The sequence below is a fragment of the Haemaphysalis longicornis genome, unplaced genomic scaffold (assembly GCF_048455015.1).
Source record: "Haemaphysalis longicornis isolate Haplotype H1 unplaced genomic scaffold, Haemaphysalis longicornis Haplotype H1 scaffold_1, whole genome shotgun sequence".
NCBI classification, from domain to species: Eukaryota; Metazoa; Arthropoda; class Arachnida; order Ixodida; family Ixodidae; genus Haemaphysalis; species Haemaphysalis longicornis.
Window position 1 is genome coordinate 303,959,544 of NW_027526203.1, and position 25,451 is coordinate 303,984,994.

Below are 25,451 nucleotides of genomic sequence, written 5' to 3' on the forward strand. Positions count from 1 at the left end.
ACCTTGATAATCTGTGCTGTTAGGCTCCCTGGGAAGTACGTGCGAGAAGAACCCCACCGTGGGAACGCAGCGCGCGGCGGACACCAAAAGGATACGCGGCGCCGGCGTGTCTTCCGTTCTTCCCCTCTACTACAGGCGCCTGACGAGTGGCAAGGGTGCGTGTGTGTATGTGCTGTGCATCTGCCGACATACCTGAAAGGCGTGTTCCTACCCGAGGGCGGTGCTTCACAGCGAGGAACTTACACATCACCATTGGTCCGCATTGTTTTGTATGGGGATCTTTAACCTAGGGAACTAGGGATCGGGGGTCAACAAAAAGGGCGTGCTGCGGCTCGCCGAAGATCTGTCTCCATCTCGACAACTCACTGTAAAAATGTAAATAAACCCGTTGAGTTTGCTCTAAGCTCTCCCCTAGTCCTGGCTCGACGGAACGACGGTGACCGGCCCCGCTACCAGCAGCCTGCGGTCGCTACAACTCGCAACAACTGGATGGCAAGCGGTTGGATCTGAGCCTGGAGGACGGAGAATAAACAACACGCCGAGATCATGGAGACTGGCAGCTGTGAACCGGTGAGTGCTGGCTTTGGTTTTTTGGTTGCCAGGCTGATAAGATAGAAGTGCAATCTTTTCGCTGGTAGAGGCAACCACAGAAGCAGTTGCTTCTGGAACTTCTGGGTAGAGAGTGAGCCGCACCACACTAGTTCTCTGTCATGGATTGGAAGCGTTTGTTGAAGAATGAGCTGCTGATTCTGGGGAGGAGCTAGGAGCAGAAGTAGATTCGGGGATGAAGAAAGACGCAATTGTTCGCGCTATCGAGAACTTGAATCTGAGCAGTGAAGATATTCAAGAAACGTGGAACGAGATTCAAAAGCAACAGGAACAGGAGCGCGAGAAAAAGCGTGAGGAACAGGAGCATCAGGAAAGGCGAGAGCAACATGAATGCCAAGAAAAACGCGAGCAACAGGAGTGCCAGCTAAAGCAACAGGAGTGCCAGCTGAAGCAACAGGAGTGCCAGCTGAAGCAAAAAGAACCGGAGGTAGAACAGTTGCGCCTGGAAGTGGAAATGAGGAAGATGGCTGAGGTTCAAGGAGTAGAGGTAGCGGGCAGACAAAATCTTTGTGATTTATCTAAGCTAATGCAACCCTTCAAAGTAGGGCAAGATGTGGGCCTCTTTCTTGTGAACTTTGAGAGAACCTTTGAGAAAGCGAAGCTTGGCCGTAGTACATGGGCTCGAAATTTGTTAAGTTTGCTGCCATGTGAAGCAGCGGATGTGATCGCGCGGCTTCCGGTGGAGGATGCGGACAATTATGACAAAGTGAAGGATAGCCTTCTAAAGAGGTTCCGACTTTCGTGAGATGCGTTGCGGCAGCGGTTTCGCAATCTGACAAAGAAGCAGGGCAGCACGTATTCAGAGTTTGCCTACGAGTTGAAGGTCAACTTAGTAGAATGGATGAAGGGAGCCAGCGCTTTTGGGAACTTCGAAAAGGCTCTGGAAGTAGTGGCTCTGGAACAGTTTTTTTCTAAGCTTTCCGAGCCAATGAAGCTCTGGATCCAGGATAAGGCCGGGGTAGTAACAGTACAGGCAGCTGCCGACTTGGCTGATGAGTACGCGTCACGCCGGGGTGAAAGGGACGATGTTCATCCCGCAAAAGCGGGAGATAAAGGAAAACCTTGGACGGCGAAGCAGGGGGCTGGCGCAGGTATAACAGCACAGAAAAAGGCGGACTTCGCTGAAAGTAGTCAAGGATCACAAAACAAACAGGAGGGAAAGGCTTCGGAGACTTCTTCTAAAAAGTGTCCTTTTGACGTGCGGCAACCACCTACCTGCTACAAATGCAAGGAGGTCGGTCACATTGCCATAGGCTGTCGTAGGCCCAGGCCAGCCCTTTCGTACACTTGTGACTCTGCTACTAGAGAGGAGCTACTTAGTCCCTATATTTTTAACCTAACAGTGAACAGGAAGCCATGCCGCGTCTTACGAGACAGTGGGGCAACCATTGATCTGGTGCACCCGGACTATGTGGCACAAGCAGATTACAACGGCAAGTGCGCATGGATTGAACCGGTGTTGCAAGAGGGAAGCATTTGTCTCGCGGTAGCTCGAGTAGTCATCACTGGGCCGTTCGGAGAAGTAGAGACGGAAGCGGCGGTGTCAGACAAGCTGTCCTCGCAGTACTCCTACTTGTCCTCGAATCAGACCGACCGTCTGCTTGGAGAACAAGGGAAAAGTTTTCAGGAGGGAACAGTCCAAGCCTTGACTAGAGCTAAAGCACGCACGCCAGCAGCCGAACTAGAGCGGAAAGAACCGAGTTTCACCGGAAGTACAGCAACACCAGCTGGAGTCAGCACAGCGGAGTCTACTATCCCGTCGCCTACTGAAAAAAAGAGAGAGGGGTCAGAGGAGGAGACTCACGCTGATATAGCTGAAGGGGAATCGGAAGAGGGGCTGCTCGTGTTGCCTGTATCAAAATCACTAGGCAATGTAAGGGGAAAGTGACAGGAGACGAGCTCATCGAGCAGCAGAAAAGCGATCCCAGCCTTAAAGGGACACTGAAGTGAATTTGTCAAGGTCCCGTTTTTGCTTGCACTGTGTAGACTGGCTCAAATTAACACACTATTCATCGTTTATAAGGTTGACAAATCGGTAATTATTTTACAAAGCGCGAAAGAAGAAAAACTACTATGCGCGGTTTGCGGCGGCCGCACCAACTAAAGGCTGTGACGTCAGGAGGGGGGGCACCGTGATTGGACGATGCCCAAGGTTAGCAATCAAAAGTTTAGGTTTCGGTTTCGGTTCTGTAAAACAACATGCTTGACATCTGATGGCGTTGTTGGATCGGCATTCTCGATTTCTCAATTATCGCCGTACCGCGCTTCTGCCATGTTGTCGGCTGTCAAATGTCTAAGATAAACCTCCCAGGGCGGCTTGGAATCGTAGAAATCACTAGATGAGGCCTACGCAGTGGATGAACGCCATCCGCGTCACCGCAGACTCTCAAATGCCATGCGCTTTTCCCGCATATTCGGAGCTTGCCTCACTCATGTCTGTTCGTAAAAAGCTAGTTCGCACCAGGCCAAGGGTGTGCTGATTCAGGCCTGGGCCCACTGCCCGCAAGCAGTCGGTGCTTGTGGAGAACTCGCTAGCGCGTCATTGTCAGTATGCGCGCGTTTTGCGATCTCGCTCGTGGAGCAGTGAACGTTACGGCCCGAAAATGGTGACCTCAGTTCAGAAAACATCGGCCGCATACGAAAAAATCAACTTATAAAAAAAATACATGTACCCTCGGTGATTCGAACTTGCGACTTTTAAAACAACTTCCAGCGCCTCAAACCGCTAGGCCAAGAGCCGGAGCTGGCCGGTTTTGATATATTAGGTTTATAATGTATGACCAGTTTACACTTTTATTTATTTTAACCATTTTAAGTATTTTATGTGACTATTTGTTGTATATCACTCCTGCAGTAAGTGTCCCCCAAACTTCCACAATATCTCACGTCTAGCAATTGCATTTCTTTGACGGAAAAGCGTTCGCAGATGTGCGGTCGTGCTGCTGACCGCTGTGCTTGTTTACCCAGCGCAAAAAGTGCTTCCTGCTCCCTAGTTTTGCGCTGAACAGTAAAAGTGTCAGGTGATTTTATTTTCTTAGTACCTATATTGACTTCGCTGACTCTTCTCCCGCCTTCAATTGGCCTTAGATTTTCCTACTAGCGTAAAGTCAGCGAAGCGTCGCATGTGCACTTGTGCAGCGCTTGTGTGGAGCGACCCGGACTCTGAGTTTGACACAGTGTACAAACTAACAAAGTAAGGAAAGGCACATTCTTTCATTCACAAAGGTGTTGTGGCTTAGTTTCAATTGAGCGAGCGAATAGCGACGACCCGTCGGCGGCCGGCGGAGGAAACGCTGGGCCGACTGACTCGATCGGTAGGTCGGCTGGTCGGCGAACCGTGCAGTAGCGCAGCCATTTTCCAGCTCATCTCCTGCTGACGTCACACGAAAACGCCACAGAAAATGGGCGAGCGTAAAGAGAGAAGGACAGCATTTTCGAATTGATTTTTCTACTAAATAAATTCGCGTAAACGCGGCCAGAGTGGTCGAAACAATGCCTACGGACTCCGAACTACAATTTGCGCTAGTAATCCCGCAATGTTTACAAATCACTTCAGTGTCCCTTTAAGGAGATTTGGAACACCGTCAGGGAAGGGGTGGCGAGGAAGAATGTCAGTTTTCCCGTCAAAAATGGCATCTTGTACCGCCACTACCGGGATGCAAAAGGTCGCACGTTTGACCAGATTGTAGTTCCGACTAAGCATCGGCATTACATTGTTGATCTCTGTCACGGAGTTGGTCGGTTGGGGCATTTAGGAACTCGGAAGACCAAAGATAGGCTCCTAACGGAGTTTTACTGGCCAGGATGCTTCAAAGAAGTTGAGAACCACGTAAGAGCGTGTGACACCTGTCAAAGAGTAGGAAAACCACACGAGAAGGGAAAGGCACCACTTAAGCTTGTTCCGCTCATTTCGGAGCCTTCTCGCCGGCTGGTAATAGACGTTGTGGGACCAACCCCAGCGACAAAACCAGGCTACCGGTATTTGCTTACCGCTGTTTGTCCAGCAACCAAATTTCTAGAGGCGATCCCAATGAAGGAGCAAAGCTCGGTAGAAGTAGTCAATGCACTACTGTCTGTTTTTTCGAGAGTGGGCTTTCCTAAGGAGATGCAGTGCTACCAGGGCTCAGTGTTCACCAGCGTTCTGACTGCGGGCTTCCTGGAGAAGTGCGGGATAAGGCTCATGAACCGAGTTCTGCAGGGGGTTGAAGAATACGCTGTTGCCTACTTAGTCGACGCTATGTACTACAATACATGGGAAGACCACCTGTACCATCTTAGCGATGTCCTTAGACGTTTGACACACGCTGGACTGACAGCGAAGCCGGCAAAGTGCCAGCTAGCTCGCGCCCAAATTCGGTACCTAGTGCTCGTGGTAGGGCAGGGCAGGAGGCGACCTGACGAGTTGAAAGTAGAGGCGGTCAGCGAATTCCCGCAGCCAGAAACCAACACTGCTCTCTGCTCCTTTTGGGACTGACGGGGTATTATCATTCCTCAGTACTCGGAAGTAGCCGCTCTGTTAACGGATGCACTGCGCAAGAAGGCCCCAGAAAAGGTAGTTTGGAGCCAGGGAATGGAGGGTGCTTTCCAAGGCCTCAAAGCGGCTCTTGTTAGCTCGCCCGTACTGCATGCACCGAACTATGATCGTCCCTTTATTGTGCAATGCGATGCCCGCAACAGAGGCTTAGGAGTAATACTCTGCCAAGAGGATGAGAACGGGAACGAGAACCCTGTGCTGTACGCCAGCAGGAAACTCTCAGTTCGCGAGGAGGCCTACAGTGCGTCAGAAAAAGAATGTGCCTGCATTGTGTGGGCCACCCAAAAATTGGCCTGCAACCTTTACGGAACTTCTTTTGTCTTCGTCACTGACCACTGCCCGCTGACATGGCTATGGCAAATGTCGGGAAAGAATCCACGACTACTACGCTGGAGCCTTGCGCTTCAGGAACTTTACTTCACTGTGAAGTATAAGAAGGGTTCTGCCAACGCCAATGTTGACACATTAAGCAGAGCCTTCTAGCTTTTCTTTCGCTTTCTTTTGTTTTCAGTTGAGGAACGTTTTTCAGTAATGGGTTTGAGTAGTTTTTTGAGTAACACAGTCTAAGCTTTTAGCTGTGAGCAAGAGTATTAGTGTGGTTGCCATATGCAAAAATGAAAAGCATAGGTGCATTGTAGCACCTTTGAAAGAGCAGCCTGGTTGCCGAAAACCCATTGCCGGCGCTTGCTGGTTCGGGGAGGTTGGTCTTCGTGGTTTCAATGGTGCTGGAGGAATGCTGCTACTGTGATCTCTACCGTCGAGCAGCTGATACTACACGACGTCCGAGATCTTCCCGTCGGCGGAGGAGCTGTTATGACTCACTGGCGCCATGTTTGCGCGGGTCAGTCGCCCGCCGGTCGACCACCCCACCGCTTGTCGACGGAAACGAAAGGAGGCCGGCAAGCCGCGGCGGCGGCCACTGATTGACAGCGGCTTTTGAGCGGTGTTGAGTGTTGTTGCCCCAAAGGGATTAAGGAGCCGCCGCTCTTCCCCCTGCCTAAGCAACTGAACGCGTGTGCGCGTGAAAGCCCAGACGGTGACGACCGGACAATGGGACCCCAGTGGCGGCGGGAGCACAGCGAAGAAGGCAGTGGCAATGGTCAAGCCATTAACTCTTCCAGGAGCGATTCCACGAACCTTGATAATCTGTGCTGTTAGGCTCCCTGGGAAGTACGTGCGAGAAGAACCCCACCGTGGGAACGCAGCGCGCGGCGGACACCAAAAGGATACGCGGCGCCCGCGCGTCTTCCGTTCTTCCCCTCTACTACAGGCGCCTGACGAGTGGCAAGGGTGTGTGTGTGTGTGCTGTGCATCTGCCGACATACCTGAAAGGCGTGTTCCTACCCGAGGGCGGTGCTTCACAGCGAGGAACTTACACATCACCATTGGTCCGCATTGTTTTGTATGGGGATCCTTAACCTAGGGAACTAGGGATCGGGGGTCAACAAAAAGGGCGTGCTGCGGCTCGCCGAAGATCTGTCTCCATCTCGACAACTCACTGTAAAAATGTAAATAAACCCGTTGAGTTTGCTCTAAGCTCTCCCCTAGTCCTGGCTCGACGGAACGACGGTGACCGGCCCCGCTACCAGCAGCCTGCGGTCGCTACAACTCGCAACAGGCTTCAGCCCCCAACACCGAAATTTTGTCGCGCTGCCATGCATGTCCATTCACGCAACCAACTGCGCCTGAAACGACGCTAGGATTTCGTCTAGAAACCAGGAATCCTGTTCGGAAAGCGCACCTACTTTCACTTGGTGGCCCCTTCCCCTCCTGCATGCCTAACTTCCATGCAAAGCCTTCATCCACAAGGGTGTTCTGCGAGCTCGCGCTCCGCCACGCAACGGAGAGTCACTGCTGAAACAAACTAGGGGAGTGGCGGGCAGAACCGCAGGCTTGGCTCTTTTAGCACATGCATGCAATCAGCGCAGCCCAGCGCTGAAACCTGTTCTCTTACGAGTCCAGACTGTCTGCCCCCTCCCCCCCCCCTCTACATGGTGCTAATTTACCTGCTGCGACGCCGTTCGTGCGGGAAAACGATCTAAAGCCATAAAATCAAAGTCTGCTCCTCTTGCCGTACGAGCGGCACTGCAGCAGCAAAGTCGCAGGTAAATTCCCACAATCTATGAGCCGGTTTCTGTACGAATGTACACTTCGCTGCCCGTGACACGTTTGCTGCCCTGATCAAAATATATTCTTCTCGTCTTTGCCACAACTGCACATTTTGACGTATGTTTGTGTGACTAAGTTGGTACAATTCTCCGCAGTACGCGACGGTTGACAAGCTGCTCCTACGCAGTATTTTGGTATAGAAAACAGAGGTGTTCAGATATCTCGATAACCATCGCGTGTGTTCAAAAGTGGAAAAAATTCTTTAATGCCCAAGCAACATTAAAATAAAAAGTTCTCCCACAAGTTCTTTGTTTCGTGCTTTTCACATTTACAAAGTCCGTTCCATGCTTTCCAAGTTTTAGATGAATTAGTTCTTTACTTCCATGTTTCCTGCTTCTATGTTTGTTAAGCATGCACGTTTACCATGTTAAACATGTATGTTCGTGCATTTCAATATTTCTTTAAGTCCTAATTCTTCTTATGTAGAAAAGAACAGAAAATTGCAAGCACTGATAGCAATTCTGCTACAATTCGCGGAACATGCGAGTAATTTCTTTATGAAATATTGTATTTTCCTCGTTCTTCGCTGTTTACAGTTATGTGTGTTCCCTTAATAGTTTTAATGTTCAGTTAATAGTTATATGTTTATTATATCTCACTTAATGTATTGAACAATCATATGGAGGAGGTCCAGGTGCAGTTTCAACCCTCCCGCCGAACAAAATATCTGGCTACGCCTCTCGTACGTACTTATGTTTGTGTATGTATGTATTTATGCATGTATGTATGTATGTATGTATGTATGTATGTATGTATGTATGTATGTATGTAGGTAGGTATGTATGCTGTATGCATGTGTGCATGTATGCATGCATGTATGTATGTATGTATGTATGTATGTATGTATGTATGTATGTATGTATGTATGTATGTATTTCGCGGGGCTACCAGTCATTTCCCAGTTGGTTTGGTGGTACGTACAGTGCGTTCAACATAAATTTCGTCGAGGTGAAATTTGAGCGCCGAATTCTCGGTAAGCCAAATGCTCAAGTATGCCGAACAACGTGAGCACGTCTGTTTGGTCTTCAACGAATTCAATGCAAAAATATTCGCTTTGCGAACCGCCTCACACGTACTCTTCTGTTAAAGCGAACTTTCACAATGACCGCAAGCGCTGATGCTCGGCGGGAAATTCACGCGATTGAAGAGAACGTAAAAAATCAAACAAAGGAAAATGGGCAAGAGCGCGGAGCTATCCACGCCACGGAACTAGAAAAGCGAGAAAGACCGGACGATTAAACCACCGCCTGCCGCCCTCCACCCACGGAGCCCGCGGTAAAGCAAAAGAAGTGAGTGAGTGAGTGAGTGAGTGAGTGAGTGAGTGAGTGAGTGAGTGAGTGAGTGAGTGTGTGAGTGAGTGAGTGAGTGAGTGAGTGAGTGAGTGAGTGAGTGAGTGAGTGAGTGAGTGAGTGAGTGAGTGAGTGAGTGAGTGAGTGAGTGAGTGAGCGAAAAACTTTATTAAGATACGCCTCAGGCGCTCATGGCTGGGCGCCCACCCAGCAGGGGCCTCCTGTTGTCACGGAAGTCCTGGTTTCTGCTGAAAGCAAAAGAAAAGAAAATAAATAAGTGAGGTTTACCTCGGCTGGTCACGCGCACATGGGCCTCGCAAAAAAGGCCGCCTATCTGCTCGTTTTGTTGGAAATGTCGACGAAAGACGATAGTCGACTGGTGCCCCTGGCAAGTAAATGGCTGCCTTATCTTTCCTCCTCACCTCTCATGCTGTTTCTCTCAAGTCTCGTTCCTTCGAAGATAACATACTAGAGGTTTGCTCAAGTCTAAGTTAATTTACCGCGTTCCACTGCTCCAATTTGGGTGTCTCGATGCCAGCGCTGCCATACGGCGGAGACGCGCGCAAATCGAGGCACCCTACTAAAACGTTTATGGAACCCAGTTGCCCTACTCCGCGAGCGTTCCAAGCCGAACGTGGAACCTATTTAGTGGAACGTTTTGTTGCTGTTGCCGTTTGATTTTTTAAACGCCGCCAGGTAGCGCGGGCAACAGCAAGCGGCGGTTTTCTACGGTAGATGTATTATTTCATTTGCTATCGCAAAAACCAAGCATTCTTGAATTTTTTAATATAGGATCACTCCTAATATCACTCATGTATTCACTTTCTGCCTTATATTTGCGTAATGTCTTGTTCTTTTTCAACAATGTTTACAAGTATGAACATTGACACCGGACGTAGACGTTTAGATTTGGCTGTGAATATATAAGACAATTGCGCAGTTTCTGTTTCGCCTTGTACGGAGGGCTGAATCGAGTCACAGACAGACAGACAGGCAGACCAAAATTTCTGCGTTGAAGTAGCCCAAGAAAGCTATCGTCTTTAATATCGTATTTAAAATAGGATAGGAAAGAAGAAGAAAGGACGACGACGGAGGTTCGCCTATTTGCGAAGAGTGCCGTTCCTCAACAGGAGCATGTGACATCGCGTTACAGCCACCACAGCTGTTGGCCCCGGAGTCAGTGAGTCAACTCTACGTGCACCTCGCAAGGAGAGCTACCCGCCATGTCTGGCAAGTAATGCCTTCAACGGAAGCCTATGACACTTTCCCAGAAAGCCGGTATTCAAGAAATGAGAGTCGGCAAGCTATTAAGGCCGAGATACCTCGATCAAGTTTGGTCAAATAAATTGATTCTTTTTTCATTTTCTCCCATTGTAAGTACACTTCATTAACCATCCTGATGATGATGGTTGCATTTTAATGGCGCAAGGCCAGCTGGGGCAAAGAGCGCCAAAAACAGATGGTTAGCTACAAGAGATTAAAAATGTATACTAAAATTGAATAGCAACAGAGGTAAAACAAAAACAATGGAGATGGCTGGTGTAGAGGGCCAGGTTGTGATTATGCATGATATGATATGAGTTTCAGAAATTGAACTTCTGATAGATACTTAAAAACACGTTTGCTAGTAAACATTGGTTCATCGCCTAAGAAGTACGATGGGTGGAGTGGGATTTGTTGTCTGTAGATTTGTGGAAAGTGTTTGCGTCGTGTGGTGTGGAGTGCCTTGCATGTGATTAGTATGTGAACTACGGATAGGCCCTCTCCACACCTGCTGCACACGGGTCTCGGAGACCCAGTGAGCAAGTGTGAATGTGTTACATAAGTGTGGCCTATCCGTAGCCTGGCTAAGGCTACTTCCGTGTGTCTGTCTTGTTTGTCTGTTATGTATCTACCTAAGTGTGGCTTTATAGTGTAGAGTTTGTTCTCTGTTTGTGTGTCCCATGTTTCCTGCCAAGAATTGCGCAAGGCTGACCGTACCAGTGGCTTCAGGTCGAGGTAGGGAACACACGGTACATCTATGCTACTGCGGAGAGCCGCCACAGCGGCACCCTGGTCAGCAATTTCGTTCCCCCGAATGCCACTGTGACCTGGAACCCAGCAAACAAATATTTTTAGTTTTGAGTGATCAGCAAGGGTTAGAGCTTTAATTAGATGCTGGAGCACAATGTTTTTCGTAGGTCTGAAGCAATGCAAGGCTGTTACCACACTTAGAGAGTCTGTAAAGATAATAGAGTGTTCTGTTCTGGTTTGTGTAATGTGTTGTACTGCTAATAAGATACCATGCGCTTCTGCCGTAAAAATGCTGCTATTTCTGTGTAATGTCTTCGGGCTGGTAAAGTTGGGGCCATATGCAGCACATGCGACGGCCGAAGAAGACTTTGAAACATCGGTGTAGAAGGCGGTGTGCGGGTATTTGTGTTGTAACCGTAGGAAGTGCTGTAGTATAAGTTCTCTGGGCGCATTTCGTTTGTCGATATGTTTAAAAGAAATATCACACAAAATTCCTGACCTCTCCCAAGGCGAAACGAGGTCAGCAGTAGAAGACTTTATGCTCTCCTCAAATGAAATCCCTAGTTCCTCAGCGAGGCCTCTCACTCGTATAGAGAAAGGAACGGGTATCGACGGCCGTGCTGCAAACAACGGATCGGATGAACTGTTGTTTATGATAAAACTACATGGGTGGTTTTTTACAGAAGTCGTCTTAATAGCATACAGCAATGAAGTATACGAACGCTGGTGTTCAAGGCTCCACCTATCACACTCTGCATACAGGCTTTCAATGGGACTCGTCCGGAACGCTCCACATGCAAGACGGAGACCCAAGTGCATCACTGGGTTCAACATTTTCAGAGCCGTTTTACAGGCGGACCCATAGACGACACTCCCGTAGTCCAACCGTGAGCCAATAAGGCTGGTAAAAACGCGGAGGAGTATTTTTTTGTCCGCTCCGTAGGAGCAATGCGAGAGGACCTTCAGGATATTCATGGTTTTCAGGCATTTCTGTTTCAGGTGTTTTATATGCGGAATGAATGTCAGTTTTTCATCAAGTACCACGCCTAAAAATTTGTGTTCCTTTTTGAGAGGGATTGAGACACCTTTAAGCTTAATATCAGGATCAGCATGAATCGCTCGCCTCCTTGAAAATAGAAGAGAAGTACACTTTTCTGGATTAAGCCTAAATCCATTCCTGTCTGCCCAGTCAGCGACTTTGTTGACACCAAGCTGGACTTGCCTCTCGCAAACCGACAGATTACAGGATTTGAAGGAGATTTGAACATCATCTACATAGAGAGAGTAAGAAATGGTTGGTGGCAAGCCTTTCCCAAGAGAGTTCATTTTTATAATAAACAGCGTGCAGCTCAAAACACCCCCTTGAGGCACACCGTTTTCCTGAACGTGAACTCGGGAATATGTATTGCCCACTCTCACACGAAAAGTTCTTTCTGACGTGTAACTTGCAAGCATATTTCACATGTTGCCTGACAAACCAAAACACTTAAGGTCGCTAAGAATTCCATAGCGCCATGCAGTATCATACGCTTTTTTAATATCGAAAAATACTGTCATACAATACTGTTTATGAATAAATGCATCTTTGATGTAGGATTCGAAGGCAACCAGTTGATCATTTGTAGATCGACCTGCCCTGAAGCCTGCCTGGCAGCTCTCGAGTTGTACGTTGTACTCCAAAAAGTACACAAGCCTTCTGTTAATCATCTTCTCGAGGAGCTTACACAGGCAGCTTGTCAGGGCGATAGGGCGATAACTGGCGGGGGAGGATGGGTCCTTCCCCTCCTTCAGAAAAGCAATAACTATAGCCTCCCTCCAAGACCTTGGGATGTGCCCCGAGAGCCATATTTTGTTGTAAAGGTGAAGGAGTGTTACAAGAGTGTCTGTGTGCAGGTGTTGTATCATTGTATATGTTATGTTGTCTGGGCCCGGAGCTGAAGGCTTACAGCCGCTCAGAGCAGCCCTTAGTTCATGAAGCGAGAACTCAGAGTTATATGAAGTGGCTGATCTGTTGTTATCACATAATGGCTTCTTTTCAGCGGCGGTTTTATGTTTCAGGAAAGTGTTTGTGTAATGTGCGGAACTGGACACGTGTTGGAAATGTTGTGCGAGTGTGTTAGCCTGGTCTTCGAGCGTGTCTCCTGTTGGGCTAACGAGGGGCAGGCTGTGTGTCTGCTGCGCTTTAAGTTTCCGTATTCTTGTCCAGACTTTGTGGGTGTCAGTGTACGAGTTTATGGATGTGAGGAAGGCACGCCAACTCTCCCTCTTTGCCTCACGGCGCACGCGTTCCCCCAGGCCTTCGCTCGTTTGAAGGATATCAGGTTATCTGAAGTAGGGTATCGACGAAGGATACCCCACGCCTTGTTCTGGGCCTCTTGTGCCTGCCTACAGTCCTGGTTCCACCAGGGCCTCCTTTAGTTGCGTGGGGCACTGGAGACCTGGGGAATGGACTTTTCAGCGGCGTCAAGAATGTGCGCCGTGACCAGGTGGGTTGCTTCCTCTATGTGTAGGTGTGTTATGGATGTGTGGTGTAGTTTAGATGTTTCTGTGAACGTGTTCCAATTAGCTCTCACTTCATTGAACTTTTTGTGGGAAGGGGAACTGTTTCGGCCTATATATGACAGTGAGGTAGGGAAGTGGTCACTACCGTACGGGTTGGTGTCCACCTCCCATTCTAGGGAAGGAAAGAGAACTGCTGAGCCGATAGCTAAGTCTAGGTGTGAATAAGTGTTGTGGGCTATGTTATGGTATGTAGCCTGTTTCTTGTTAAATAGGCATGCTCCTGATGATGTTAAGAACCTTTCAATGAGGCGACCCCGCGCATCTGTTCGAGAAGAGCCCCTGAGTGAGTTGTGTGCATTCAGGTCACCTAATAGTATATAAGGTTCAGGTAACTGATCTATCAGTGTTTCGAAATCAGAACTTGTTAGCCGATGATCAGGAGGGATGTATATGGAGCATATTGTTACTAGCCTGTGAAAGATTATCGTTCGGATGGCAACAACCTCGAGGTTAGTGCTCAGAATGACCGGAGGACATGCTAAGGATTTTTGTGCGATTATAGCCACACCACCAGAAGAGGTCGGGCACCCATCTCTGTCCTTTCTGAAGACCAGATAATTGTTGAGGAAGTTGGCATGTTTTTCTGTTTAAATGTGTTTCTTGTAAGCACATGACACTTGTTTGGTTGGCATGCAGTAACTCGTATACATCATGAAGATTTTTAAGAAGGCCTCTACAGTTCCATTGGATGATATTTTGTCTTCGCATTATAGCCATTTAAGAGCAACTGGAGTTGGGCATGAGTGTGTATTCATGTGTTATCTCTCGGGGCTTGTACTCTTGGGAGGGGCTTTTTGGGCCTGTCTGTTGGCTTGGACGTCGAAGGCCGTTCTTTGCGCTGCGATGCAGGCAGATACGGCCCGACGTCCATCTCATCTCCAGATGTCCTGGGTGTTCCCGACAGACTGGGCTTCCTGGACCTGGATGTAGCACCTTTTAGGGCGTTTTTCTCTTCAACCACCACTGCCGAGGGCGTAGTGGGCGCCACGGGCAGGACAGGTGGTGGGGCGAGATTTGGAGAGGGTGTGGTTTCCTCCGTGTCCATTTCCACAAGGATCTCGGGTGTGCTCGAGACCTGTGAGGCAGGAACATGAGTGACCACGCTCCCATCAGCATGAGTGGCCACCTCAACCACTGCCGGTCCAGCAAGTGGCGTGGTGACCGGGGCGGCTGCCACAGGCAGCCTCGTGGGGGGCGGAGGCGGGAGCAAGTCAGCTGAGCTGTATTGCGTCGCCGCCGAAACCAGGCGCCGCTCCGCCCCCCGGCGAGCAGCGTAGGCGTACCTTCCGGAGTTGAAGAGTGCAAACCTCTTCCGGGCCTCCGGAAAGCTGATGTTTTCATTGACCTTCAATGTGATGATTTGTTTTTCTTGTTTAAATGTTTCACACGATCGTGAATATGCTGCGTGAGGTCCATGGCAGTTAGGGCAGGTGAAGTTGCTTGCGTCGCAGTTGTCTGGGAGATGGTCAGGTTGACCACACTTTGCACATTTTGGTCTTCCCCGGCAAGAGTTCGTACCGTGCCCATACCGCTGGCATTTGTAGCAGCGGCGTGGGTTTGGCACGTACGGGCGCGTGGGACATCGCAAGTAACCTGCCGTCACGGATTCTGGTAGTGGGGTTCTGTCAAAGGTCAAAATTACGTGCTTTGTTTTAATCTCTTTGCTATCTCGTCGTATTGTGATGCGCCGGACTGCTGTGACCCCTTGGTCACGCAGTCCTTCAAGGATGTCGGTTTCGGTTTCGTTGATTAGATCGAGTTCGGAGATGACGCCTTGAGAAGAGTTTAAGGTTCTGTGAGGTGTGATCGTAATTTCTAGACCATCGATGTTAGTTTGTTGAAGGAGCTTATTGGCCTGCTCTTTGTGGCTGACTTCAATGAGCACATCACCAGAAGTAAGTTTTTTCGCTTTGTAGTTTTTTCCAGCAACTTTCAAGAAACTTTGCAACAAGGAAGACTGATTTTCCACTTACAGGGGTTTCTTTGTCAAGAGATTGCACAATGAGGAAGCGAGGAAACATGTCATTGCTTCGGAGGTCAATGTTCAGAAGAGGTTTGGAAGTTACTTCGGTGCGGGCCCTTTTGAGGGCCCGATCATTTGGTTTGGGGGGTTTAGAGAATACCATAAGCTATAGTATAAAAGCAGCGGACGGGGGTACTTTCTTCGCTCGGGTTACCCTGATACCGAGAGAGGTCCCGGAGCTCCCTGCCTGGTAAACAGACAGGGAGCCCATCCGCCGGAGCTAGACCTGGGCTCCGACGGCCACCGTTTGTGGTTTCTACCCTTCACCTTAAAAACACATCACCACGGTAGGTCACAGCTTATGTTGGGGGCTCGGGGTCCGCGGTATCGCCAGTACCGTCACCAAGATTGCTCAAGGTGCCCCGTGCGGGGTCATTAACCATCCTGAATATAGATATTTGGGTGCATCTGGACATATAGGCAAACCTTTTTTTGGAAGGGACCTCTGATAAAAGACACTCTTCTGAAAAGACGAAGTTTGAATCGTCTTTTCGAGTTCGTCTTAACAGGAGTCTACGGTATGTATGTATGTATGTATGTATGTATGTATGTATGTATGTATGTATGCATGCATGTATGCATGTATGCATGTATGTATGTAGGCATGTATGTATGTAAGTATGTATGTATGTATGCATACATGAAGGGAAGCCAACAATAAAATGCCGGGCAATGGACAGGGGGTCAGGGGAGTATTTTCACAGTTTTTTCTGTAATAGAGTTTTACCATTGCTTACTGTTAAAAAGCATAGAAGCAAATTCGCCACGTATCTGTTTACTTCGCTGCAAATACCGCCTAAATACAACAGTCTTCAGTCGCCTCTGCCACGTAAATGCCTCCCTTCTCACCTCCGCCTTCATCTCGTGGTCTCCCGATAGTGGAAGGCGAAGGAGAGGACAGCTGTCCAGTTCTCATGAGCTCTACAGAAAAACTTGGATAGTTGTGAAATTTTCCTGTAGTATCACTTAAAAGTGTTACCATCGTGAGCTTGAAGTCATCTGGCTCGCGCCAATATCCTACTTAGTCCGTAAGTCAAATTGTCGCCATTTTACCGTCATATGTAGCTTCGAGGCGGTAGTGCACCGCTACCCCTAACACCGCCGGCGGGGCTCAGCCTCGCCTATGGATGTGACGCCGCCGCATGTGGTAACCCCAGAGGCTTCGTCGTTCGTCGTTCCCAGCCAAATACCATTGCCTGACGACGTAGACGACATGGACCAGCAGTCCTGAGAAGCATTTTTCTGCACTGAAGAAGACGAAGAAAACAATAGTGCACCATTGATAGAAGTCACCCGACGTGCTCAACGCAAGAAGAATCCCACCCCTCCAGATGCAGGCACAACCCCACTCAAGCCCGCGATGAAACCGACCAGGAACTCCAGCCTAGTTTCAAGGAAGCCAAGGTCACCTCCACTTCCGGCGAACGACTACAAGATGGTGATTCGCCCAGGAAATGGCCTACCACTGTGTAAAATCAGACCTTACAAGCTTGCCAGCTGCCTTCTGCATGAAGCTAAGCTCACGTGGCGAGAAGCGGATCTCAAGATCAGAACTAATGAGGCTCAAAACATACTGGTCGTTAGCACCCCGTACATCGCGGCGGCGAAAGTACTAAGCAAAATTCAACAGCTGAACATCGAAGACACAATTTTTCCACTAAACACCTGCGTTATTTCACCCGACAATTCCTGTAAGGTAGTTATTCTCAACATCTCTCTCGACGCCCCACCAGAGCAAATAATGGCGGTTTTCTCTGCCCCTGGTTGGGAGCCCCTCACGTGCAGAAGACTTGGCGTGACGGGCACAATGCTGATCACATTTGCTGGAAAGAAAGTCCCTTTTTTCGTGTACATCGGAGGAGTTGAGACCAGGTGCTACCTATACAAGCAGACCCACGCCTTCTGCCACTTGTGCCACTCAACAGGTCATAGAGCCGATGTTTGCCCCAAGCCTAACGCTTTCACAGACGCCCACTGCAAGCGCTGTGGCCTGCTGAGACAAAAAGGTGTTCCGCACCACTGCTAGCCCAAGTGTGCACTCTGCGCGGGGAACACGTCACGGCTAGCAAGGAGTGCCCGAAACGCTTTCTTCCCCTAGTGAGCTGGAGAAAAAAGCAACGCGAGGTCACCAAGGGTCGCCGCACAAGCCGGGAGTCATCAAGATCCCGCTTCAGATCCAGAGGGCCCTCCAGGGAGAGAAGCAAGACCGATCCAGGTCCAGGTCCCGAGGGAGAACACCTACCGCCAAGCGAAGATCAGCTGAAGATGTCACGGCAGTGCAGGTGAGCTGGGCTCAGATGCTCTCTTCACGTTCTCAGACCCCTCCTTCTCCTCCCCCCCAATCCACCCAACCGTGACGAGCTGGCGGAGCTAAAACGACTAAACGCTCAGCTTCTTGCCTATATTAAAAAACAACGGGAGGAAAATCGACAACTCCATAATGAGCTCCTCGCACTCAAGGCAGAAATCAGGCAAAGGATAAACCCTACGCCAGAAAAACGCAAAAAAGCTGACCCTACCACACCAGAGCCCGCAAAAATACCCCCTTCCAGTTCAACTCCCCCCCCCCCTTCCCCGTACGACAGAATTCCAGCTGGCACAAGAGAAATCCCAAATCACCGAAACCGTAACAGGAAATGATGGTCATGGTAAAATAAATCACTCAATGGTTAGATAAATAAGGACAGGGGCACGCAGTCACTGCTCGTCACTCTCGTCGAGACCTCAAACCTTACAGCAGGCCATCAACCCTGACAGACGACGCCACCTCGCAAGACGGCACCTCCCAAAAACAGGAGCGATTCTCAGCAGGAATAAAAGCTTACCATATGGCAATGGAATTGTATGGGCTACAAGAACAAGTCAAGCTCACTACCTCAGTACATTGCCACCACTGAAGATTCGCCCGATATCATTACACATCAGGAAACAAACTCCCCTGCGAAACTTCCGGGCTTCGTCACCTATGAAGATGTACCCACGAGCGCTCTCTCCACGCTAATAAGCAAATGGCTCACAGCCATACAGCATCCACTCCAGCGATCCGAGAAGATAGGAATACTCAATGAAATCGTACCGAGTAAGGTTAACGTCGCAGAGAGCTTATACGTGTTAAACATATATTGTCGCCCCAGAGGCCACGAAAGTAACTTTTCTCATGTAATCAAACAAGCAAAGCCCCTTGCATCCTCTAACCTACTTGTTATCATGGGAGATTTTAACGTCGCACACCCCTTATGGGGATGCAGCTACACCAACAAAAGAGGGACCACCTTGCACTCCGTCCTCCAAGACGAAAACTTCATTCTGCTATCGGACCCGCATGCTCCTACACGTTTGGACAATAGTGTCTCCAAAGACACGCCCCCGAATCTCACGATTACTACAGGGAACGTCAAGGCTATGTGGTCTCACACGGGGGAAACCCTGGGAAGCGACCACTTCGTCCTTGCCACCACAATACATGGAAATATATACGCTGCCCCGCTAGGCGCAGCCAAGTTAATGGACTGGCCGAGATTTCGCAAACAAAGGGAGCAAGGCAGACTTGACGGTGCAGCGACCCAGCCCCTCACGCTAAAGGAATGGTCCACCCAAATTCGCGAAGACATGAATCCCGTTACAAACAATATTCACCTGACCAGGGTGGCCCCGTGTAGACGACCTTCTCGACTTATGGGAAACAAGAAGGAGCCTAATCAAACGATGGAAAGGCGAGCGCCTCAATCGTCGCCTGAAAAAAGGATAGCTCTGCTGACGGAGGAAGCAGCCCGCTATGCAGCTCACCTATGCAAAGAAAGTTGGTTATCCCTTTGTGACAGTCTACAGGGCACACTAACTACATCAAAAACCTGGAGACTGCTATGATATCTAATCGACCCTTCTAAAAGCAAAACAGAATCGAATCACATCATGTGAAAGGTGATTCACACCCACCCAGGGGATACCGCTCACCTGATGAAGTCCCTCCAGGATAAATACCTCCCGGTCTATCCCAAAACCCCACTATCTCCATATACAGGGCAGCCCAATGTTAAAATGAATGAGGACATTTACATCCACGAAGTCAAAGCGGCCCTTCACATCAACAGGCGCAACACGGCTCCAGGAGGGAACGGCATAACAAATAAGCTGCTGGCTAACTTAGATAATGAGTCTATTATTGACCTCATGGGCCATCTCAACATGGTGTGGAAGTCAGGTCTGCTCCCGGAAGAATGGAAGATGGCAGAAGTGCACCTTATTCCAAAGCCTGGAACACCACCGAGCACAGAAAATCTACGCCCCATCTCCTTAACCTCGTGTTTGGGGAAGCTATTGGAACACATCATCCACAAAAGGCTACAGAACTACCTCAAACAGCACAACATGTTTCCTCATACCATGTGTGGGTTTCGCAGTCACCTCTGTACCCAGGACATACTTCTTCAACTTAAGGAAGAGGTCATGCTTTAAGCCTCCCGGGACCACCCAAAAGCCATTCTAGCCCTAGATTTAAAAGGGGCATTCGATAATGTCCGCCACACAGCCATACTCAAACAGCTAAACGGCCTAAACTGCGGGCAACGTACCTACACCTACGTTCGAGACTTTCTTGACGGCCGAAAAGCTATTCTGAAGGTGGGTGACCGGAAATCAGGTCATGTTTCCCTCGGCAACAAGGGCCACCCCAGGGTGCCATCCTGTCCCCCTTGCTATTTAACATAGCCCCCATTGGTCTCCCTCCACTGCTGGCTGCGTACCAGGCATACGCTATGGATTATATGCGGACGATATTACAATATGGGCCATTCATGGATCAGTAGGGGACATGGAGAACAATCTACGGCAGGCGGTTTACATAGTCATTCAATATGCATGGCAGTGTGGCCTAGAATGCTCGCCGCGGAAATCGGAGCTGCTGATCGTCTCAGCAAGGAAGAAACTCTCTCCTGGGTCACCAACCATCTCCCTACACATGAACGGCCATGTAATTGTTCCGACTCCACAGGTCAGAATTTTGGGTATGCTTTTCCAAGCGGATCGCTCGAACACCCAACTGCTCAACAGACTTAAGAACACCACAGAGCAAGTATCCCACATGATCTGTAGGATTAGAACCAAGACGAGGGGTATGCGAGACGAGGATGTACTCAGGCTGGTCCAAGCCTTCGTCGTGTCTAGGGTCACTTACTCCCTCCCCTACGCCATGCTCTCCAAGACCCAAAAGGACAAGGTGGAAGCCCTGATACGCAAGGAGTACAAACTAGCAATAGGACTACCTGTTTCAACGCAGAAACTCTTGTAGTTTGGATGTTCACAATACCTTAGATGAACTATCTGAATCCCAGCATTTGAGTCAACTCTTACGCCTCAGCTCCACCCCTACCGGTAGAGCCATTCTGTCTCAACTGCGCTCTCCTCTGCAACACCCGCAAGCGGATGCGACTCAGCTACCCGAGGAGGCTCGTAGGGAAGCCAGAGCGAAAGCTATTCTTAATCAATACGGCCGCTATGACAGCTGTGGTTTCTACTACGGAAGACCTCATTACATGCACATAAATTCCCACCATCCACTCTCTGCAGGCGGAGGAAGCGGCCATCTCCCTAGCGATTGCACAAATTTCTGCCGAAACAATAATCACAGACGGCCAACAAGCATGTAGAACCTTCTCCAGCGGTTTCACATCTCGACCTTCCCGAACAATTCTTCTCCAGCATCTTCCTCGACATACCGTAAGGATTATTTGGGCTCCAGCCCACTCCGCCGTGTCTGGCAACGAAGCTGCCCACCAGCGTGCCCGAGAGTTGACCCACCGGGCAAGCCAGGAGTTCGACGAGCAGTGGCAGGTCTGCCCCCTCTTGTCGTTTCACGAAATCACTCAGCATTGCCGTCTCGAACGAACGCTATATCCTCCTGCGCACAAAAGCCTCACCAAAGAACAAGATCGCCACCTCCGAGGCATTCAAACAAACATTTCCCCACCCCACTAGAGCCCACATTCTGGTCCTTACCCTGCACTCCTCGCAATGCCGCTTCTGCGAGGCTCCGGCCACCCTCTACCATATCATGTGGGGCTGTGACAAGAGCCCCCACCTACCCCCCCTGCCTTTCCCCTCCCCTGAGCACTGAGAGAAAGCACTGTCCAGCTCGGCCCCTGACGACCAGCTTTGGCTGGTGCAGGGAGCCCAAGAAGCCGGACGGACTCAAGGGGTCCTGGAATGAGGACTCTTCACCAGGGCTGACAACTTTAGATACACGTTTATTCCTCCTCCCCCTTCTCCTCGTGGTCTCCCCTTTGTTTCCATCCCCCTCTCACTACAACCACGAAGGAGGTTTGCTAAAGTCAATTCAATTTTCCCGCGTTCCACTGCTCGCGCCATACAATGGAACCTTTTGTTACTGTTGAACTGGAAACCTTGCCACGATGTCCAGGTTCGCGCGAGCTCTTTTTGTATTTTTCGGTGAAAATATTGTTTTCAGCGTGTATTTTTTACTTTCTATTACAAATATACAGCACATATGTATTTTAATTTAAAAGAACACTGCGAATACCAGTTATGCGTTGATGGTTTGCCTCCAATATGCCTATAATATTTTCTTTTTGCGCAGCAATGTTGACATGTATGACGTATGTTTTAAGATTTAGAGGTTCGGAAACGTTTTGGCTATATAAACTTCTTAGTCAAGACATCTGTTATCCCTCAGCCTAATGGTTCAATCGAGGGACAGACAGACATACCAAAATTTTCGGGTCTCTCTGTCACGAAATCTTAAAGCTGAGCTAATTATGTAAAAGGTTTCCTTTATATATATAGATCCTCCAGCAAGGTTCAACAGTGACCTTTTAGTATAACCAACGCCTCTTTGAACTAGTTAAAGGAGGCGATGGTATAACATATTTTAAATACATTGTAATATTTGCGTGCACGAGAAAGCTCATGACGAATACCCTTTCGCAATCCGCATCGGCATAACGCCATCTATTCCTCCTGGCCCAAAACTACCGACGTGAGTACCAGGTGGACAACTCGCTGGCTGTGGTTGGCGCGCGGTGCTCCGGCGTGTATGTGCACGTCGCGGGTTTTGGCACTGACGTCATGCTGCCGGAGTGCATGGAGAAGGTGGAGACCACGGCCAGTTTTGGCGCACATGCGTTGACACCGGAAGTGGTGCGACGAGAACGGTGACGCCTCGAGCGCCGTCCTGTTATGGCAGCTGCCTCGGTCTTAGTTTTGTCGAAATCGAAACTGACACGAATAAACGAGGCCGTAAATATTTATTTACGCTGAGACCGACGGGCCTATGCGCCATTCTATGATTAATGGGCTGGCCGGCATCCATAACAGCGAAAAAAACATAACACGAAAATTTCCTGTCAGTACTCCTTTGGGTAGCCCAAGAAAAGCTGCATTCTTTATAAACGCGCCCTAAGCAGGGATAAGAACACGCGCATTCGAATACCGAAGACGGCGGCGGAGAACGCAGTCGCCCAGAGAGGCGAATCTGTAGGCCATGACACGTGTAATTCGAAAACGTAATCCGTTAAGCATGACGTTAGGTCGATCTCCCAATGTTAGCGCCTAACATTATCTAACCCTCAAGACGAGGTAACTTTGGTAACTTAGGTAACTTTGCTCGGAATTCTCTTTTACTCAAGTTGTTACTCAGCCGACAAGACTTACTCGCACCACTTCAAGTATATTAGATCTTTTACTAACAGATGCCCCTGACCTTGTTTCAGCGATTAATTATATGGGAGGCATTAGCGATCACCGTTTACTTCACATCACGTTGAATTTACCTGCCCGGACGTCGCCAAACAAAAGAAAAAAGATTTTTAACTATGGCAAAGCAAATTTTACTGCTATTAATGAGGGGCTTGAAAAATTTCTGGATGAATTTGTGATTGGATTTGAATTGCGTTCGGTTGACACAAACTGGTGCATGTTCAGGAATAAAATACAAGAACTTATAGACCTACATGTTCCCTGTAAAAACATTACAAATCACAAGTGTCCATGGTATAACCAGGCATTGAAACGTATGGCGAACAAAAAGAAAAGATTTTTCCGCAAAGCCAAATCATCTGGCAAACCCGAACATTGGTCCAAGCTTAGAGAAATCATTTCCGAATACAAGAAAGAAATCAAACAAGCAAAATATAATTTCTTTAACAGCACGTTACCTTCAGTGTTAACAAATAACCCAAAGAAATTTTGGAGCATTGTTAATGAACAGGAACTATCTGACATATCCCTTTTCGATCCACATTCAAATCCAATTCCTAAGCGTGACTGTGCTAACGTTTTAAACCAAACCTTGGCACTACGTTTTCGGATGTCTCGGGCTCACCATATCCTGGTTATAACTATTTCTTAGACTTTCCAATGGATGCGGTAACGATTGACTACACAGGTATTGTCGCCATCATTGAACGCCTAAAACTATCGTCATCTTGTGGCCCTGATAATATTAACACAAAGGTTCTCAAGAACACTGCAATATATAGCTCTATCATATTATCCAAAATATTTGAACAATCTCTCTTGCACGGGATTTTACCAGAAGACTGGAAAGTTGGTAAGGTGGTTCCACTTCACAAGTCCGGAGACAAGCACTCACCATCTAATTATCGCCAAATATCATTAACTAGTGTTTGTTGTAAAATCATGGAACATGTCATATATTCTCAGCTAGTCAATTTTCTTGAGTCTTCATCTTTCTTTTCTCCCTGGCAACACGGGTTTAGAAAATTATATCCCTGCGAAACACAACTACTAATGCTAACTGATGATGTTCATTCTGTTCTTGATCGTGGTTCTGAAGTAGACTGTGTGTACTTGGATTTTTGTAAGGCATTTGATAAAGTTCCGCACAACTTGCTTCTTCTAAAATTGAGTAGACTTAACATTGCCCGAATGTGCTTACGTGGATTAAATCTTTCTTAACCGATCGCCCACAATTTGTGCATGCCAATGGCTATAACTCTTCTTCAATTCCAGTAACTTCCAGAGTACCCCAAAGATCAGTCCTTGGCCCCTTACTTTTTTTATTTATATTAATGATTTGCCGAGCAACTTAACCTCCCCTGTAAAACTTTTTGCTGATGATTGTGCTGTTTACCGAGAGATTAAAAACGCTAATTACACCGTGTTACTACAAGCAGATTTGGACGCGATTTCGGACTGGTGCTCCAAATGCAAAATGACACTAAACACTAACAAATGCAAACTAATGCACTTCTCACGTCGTAAAATTACTGACCACGCTTCCTACACCCTTAATGACACGCTATTAGAAACAGTAACATCGTACAAATACTTGGGTGTCTTATTCACTTCCGATCTTTCTTGGAACAGTCACGTCAGCCGTGTAATCGCCAATGCTAACCGCATGCTGGGGTATATTAAAAAAAATTTTTATATGACGTCACCTTCTGTTAAAACTCTTCTGTATAAGTCGTTAATTCGCAGTAAGCTTGAATATGCCGTTTCGACATGGGACCCCCGAACTAAAGCACTAACGAATGCTATTGAGGCTGTTCAGAATCGCGCAGCTCGATTTATTCCCTCTAAGTACCATCGTAGAGCTAGTGTTACACTTATGAAGTAGTCTTTATCGTTGGCACCCCTGGAACTACGCAGAAAAACTTCGCGCTTAAGCTTGTTCTTTAAAATATATCACATAAATTCATATCTACGAAATGCATTGTTCACCCCGGCAACCTACGTTTCATCGCGCATGGATCATCACTACAAAATGGGCACGCATTTTTGTCGTAGTGCTTCTTACTTATCATCTTTCATTCGAAAGACGTCATCAGAGTGGAACCACCTTCCAGCAGCGGTCGTTGAAACTAACAATTTAGAAGAGTTCAAAAATCGGCTGCGCGCGCACTTTGGAGTTCAGGCTGCTGATTAATTGCCTGCTTTGCACTGTTGTCATTGTGTACATCTTTTTAGTTTTTTGTACGGTTAAAGTACCTGATTGTTGCATTGCTTGTAATCAAAAGTGGTTCCCTTTTTTTTCTGTCCTTGTATGGTATTGGATAATACCGCTATCTTTTTTCTTTTAATTTATGTCTGTAAAGAAACTTGTTGAACATTGTTCTCTGCTAAAAATGTACGCTGTACCACTCCCCTCTCCAACGCCCTTAGGCCATGAGGGTACATGAAATAAAAAAAAAACGAGCCTCACGCCGTGCCAAGCAACGTCATACTCATTGTACGCAGTGTGTCGAACCGAAATTTTCTCGGGTTTTGTTCCCGA